The sequence below is a fragment of the Thamnophis sirtalis genome, unplaced genomic scaffold (assembly GCF_051295495.1).
Source record: "Thamnophis sirtalis isolate CommonGarterSnake01/CBP01778 unplaced genomic scaffold, rThaSir2_p1.2 scaffold_6, whole genome shotgun sequence".
NCBI lineage: Eukaryota > Metazoa > Chordata > Lepidosauria > Squamata > Natricidae > Thamnophis > Thamnophis sirtalis.
The window spans coordinates 26,329,440-26,334,007 of record NW_028261386.1 but is presented as its reverse complement, the minus strand read 5'-3'; positions in this window follow the sequence as shown (position 1 = coordinate 26,334,007).

Genomic DNA, 4,568 nt, shown 5'->3' with positions numbered 1-4,568 from the left:
TCCCAGCCACACATGCATGAACCAAATGTTCTCCTCCTGGAAAGATGCAGGTAGCTAGATGCTTGGCAGGGCCTGTTCCTGTGATATATTTCTGATAAATCATGTCCTTGCTGTTTTAATTATAACATCTGCTTCTTCAAAAAAAAAACTTGTTCAGGTTCTGCTTTCAGAAACTTTCACAAGCACATATGATTCAACCTCCAACAGAGAGAAGAAGGGAAAGCAAGGACTGCTGAATTTCCACACTGAAGTTGCACTGAACTGGCTGCCCTTTACTGAAACTGCGTATCTTCATCTTCATTGTGGACTTTGTAGTTCTGATATCAAAAGGTAAAGGTTCCCTTCGCACATATGTGCTAGTCATTCCCAACTCTAGGGGGTGGTGCTCATTTATTTTTCAAAGCTGAAGAGCCAGTGCTGTCCGAAGACGTCTTTGTGGTCATGTGGCTGGCATGTCTAAACACCGAAGGCGAACAGAAGGCTGTTACCTTCCCACCAAAGGTGGTCCCTATTTTTTTGCTTGCATTTTTACATGCTTTCAAACTGCTAGGTTGGCAGAAGCTGGGAAAAGTAATGGGAGATCACTCCATTGTGCAGCGCTAGGGATTCGAACCGCCAAACTGCCAACCTTTCTGATCAACAAGCTCAGCATCATAGCCACTGAGCCACCGTATCCCAGTTCTGATATTATATAATATAATAATCAAATGGGATAACATCTCTTCAAAGTTTTTTTCTGTTTTTTTTTTCTGTTTTGCAACAGAGAAGGGAATGACGGACAAACACAAGAAGGGATGGGAAGATACAGAAGAGGAAAAAATAAAAGAATTTATGGATTTAAAGAGAGAAATCTTATTAGCAATAGTTTTGATAACACCACTGATAATCAAAGATAAGCTGATTAAGGAAACAGAAAAAGGGCATTGAAATTACATGAGAGATGCAAAGAGTTGCTAAGAGGAGTCCATACAAAGTTGATTAAGGAGATGATTAGAGGACTGATGTCACAAATGGCAGAAGATATGACACTGTTTTGTTACTGGAAAGATACAGGTTGATATATGGAAGAGTATAATTTAAAACTAGCTAATCTTAGCAAAATTTAGTGATAATAGATATAGTTAAATAAATAATTGATAATGATAATAATGTATATAATGTGTAGTGTTATGATAAGTAATAACTGGATATGAATATTGAATGGTACCCATGAAAGGAAGATTACAAACCTTTTGAATTATATATAAAGGTTAATAATACTAATACTAATAATACTAATACTAATACTAATACTAATACTAATACTAATACTAATACTAATACTAATACTAATAATAATAATAATAATAATAATAATAATAATAATAATAATAAAGAATTAAGTTAGATTCAGTTAAGTCTTGATTACTAGGGGAAAAAATGATATGATGCAGGATATAGTTAAATAAAGGAGGGATAATGATAATTTTATATATATATATATGTATGTATGTATGTATGTATGTATGTATGTATGTATGTGTACAATGAGTTGTAAATTGTAAACAGTGATTTGGAAAGAAGGATAGAAAACTTTGTTATTAAATATTATGGATGTTTAGCTAGAATAGAACATAAGGATTCAGTGTTATTGGAGGATTTTAGAAATAGTAAATGAAATGCCAGTATGTGGTTATGTATTAAATCTTGGTATATTTTATGATGAAGGATGTTTAAACAACTATAGTCAAATGAAAATGGAGATATGATGATGGTAACATGTATAAACATCTGAGTTAAAATACTTGAGTTTATATGAATTATGCTTGATGACTGTGGAAGAGATGCACGAAAGCCTTTTGTAACCAACTGATACACTTTCTACAGTATGTAAAGAAGGAAGATTTTATGTGTTGTGTTTGTTTTGAAAATAAAAAATAAAAAAAAACTTTTTTAAAAAAAAGAAAGGATGGGGAGGGGTGTATCCATGCAGATGTTACCCGGGAAGGTGAGATTCCCACACTGGGTAGGAAATGCTGCTTCTTTTGTGGAACCCTGAACTCTGTTTGAGGAAGTTGCAGCAAGTCAGTTTCTCAGAGGCAGAGATGAAGGTAGAAGGGAGTTAGGGAGGCCCAGCTATTCTTAGAGACAAGAGGAGGGGAGGCAGAGCAGGGTGAACGGAAAGGGGGGAATTTATTATTGTGAGACTTTGTTTACTTCATGAACTGAATGAATGAAATGACCTTGTTTATTGTCCAAAGCCTGAATGGAGAGCAAGGTGTGAGGTGGGGGGAGCAACCCTTTAGGATTGTTAATTCACAATTTCTTCTTTCCTCTTTGTTCGTATTATTGCCAAAGTGAGAAATAGATCCCTTCCTCTGTCTACCTCAAAGCAGGAAGTTCTTAAGAGACACTTTCCACGATAGTCACGGGGAATGTTGCTGTCATCCAGGAAACTCTGGGTTCAAAGCTCAGCTCAATTCTGAATCCAGCCAAATGTCTCTGTGGGAACACCTTCTGCCTTTACCTTCATCTATTGGTCAATAAAATGAGAACCTGATAAAGAAATGCTCCACGGCTCCGTTGGTGAAGCATTCACACACAACATAGTTGAGGAGGATCCTCTGGTGGAAACAGACAAGGCATGCAGGCTACAAGGAAACCACAGTGGTTGCCTTCCAGATATGTTGAGAGTTCAATGTTAGAATAGAATATCCTGAGTGGAGGAACTAGATAGAATAGCAGGTGGTATTCTGGTAAACCAGGATTTTGTAAGCGGTTATGTTACCCTCAGTGATAGGATTCAAAAATTTTACTATTGGTTCTATGGGAATTGGTGGGTGTGGTAGGGGAACGATACTGCAAAATCCCCATTCCTGGGGTAAGGATACTATAAAACCTCCCTTTCCACCCCACTTCAAGGGAAGAATACTGTAAATTCCCCATTCCCTCCCCATCCCACTAACCTGCTTTCCATTCTCCTGTGCAGGGCAACAAAAGCAGACCCAACCAATCAGCTGGGACTCCGATCAGCTGGGACTTGGGAGGCAGCGAATAGATTGGGGGCGGGGCCAGTCAGTGGTGGTACTTGCCAGTTCTCCAAATTACTCAAAATTTCCACTACTGATTCACCAGAACTGGTCAGAACCAGCTAAATACCACCTCTGGTTGCCCTCAGATCTCCTAAGCAGCCATTTTGCAATAGTATCCCCCCCCTCCTGTGAGGTTGGCTCCAATTCTTCAGACCTCTTGCAAGAGCTTAAAGAACTGATAAACTTCAGAACAGACTACGAACAGATTTCCCTCTCTCCTCCTCGCCCCCAGCTCAACTCCTTTCCTCCTTTCCCATCTTTTAGTTAGGGTTGTGTATTTATCTTTTTTATTATTATTTAGTTCCTATGGTGTATAGGTTTTGTAAGATTTTATCTCTTTAATATTGTAAACCAGAGGTTATCAAACTCAAGGCCCGCAGGCCAGATCCAGCCCATGATATGGTCAGATCTGACACGCAGGGCTGTGCTGGTCTACCCAATGTGAAGAAGAAAGATCAGGCCAGTGTGGCTTCGGCCTGTTCTACCCAATGGGAAGAGGAAACAGTTTGGAAAGTGGTGTCAAGCTGGCCACGCCCACCCAGTTGGCCACACCTACCCCCCCCCCCCCAGGTCAACCACATCCCTGATGTGGCCCTCAATGAAATTGAGTTCGACACCCCTGTTGTAAACAATAAATAAATAAATAAATAAATAAATAAATAAATAAATAAATAAAAACAAGTCCTCAAAATTCCAAATGTGCCCACCTGCTGAGGAAATCAAGGATTCAGCCAATTGCGCATTGTACATCCAATATGGTTGCCAGTTGCTTAGATAATATTGGTACATTTTTATTGAAGAAATTTTACTTTTTATTGGAAGGTGTCTCTAGTTCAGTGTTTCTCAACCTTGGCAACTTGAAGATGTCTGGACTTCAATCACTTCAGTTGAAGTCCAGACATCTTCAAGTTGCCAAGATTGAGAAACACTGCTCTAGTTAATGCCATCATGCTCAAGATTCTTAAGTGAAGGCTTAAGAAAAACAAGAGTGAGATGACTCCGTGTGGCCCGTCATTGTTTTACGGGGCTCATGAGATTACTGTACTTTATGCCAATATTGCAAAGAGGTAGGTTATCTTTGGCTAGAGTTGTTTGCAGTGGTGGTCCCTGGCCTCAAAATGGCAGGCCTAACTTGCTAATCCTTTCCTTTTTAATATGTGTTGCATGCATTGCACACATAAAAGGGAGACGAGATCTTAATTATCTGGTTGTGCGTCCAATTTTGAAGCTGGTGAACAGCACTGTGGGTGCCTGTGCCTCTGGTTAATGTCTTTTATGAGTCAGAGACTTTGGTCTTGCTAGTAGCATGCCAGGGAGTGACTGCTCTCCAGAAATTTGGTGGACCTTGCGCTGCAACAAAATTTGTTTTCAATAAGACTTGAATCTGAGATTAAAATCAAATAAATATGTAGGTAATATCATGCCATAGAAAATAGAAACAGGCAGACTACAAAAAAAAAACCTCAAAAAAACCCCAGACCTGGTTAATACAGAACA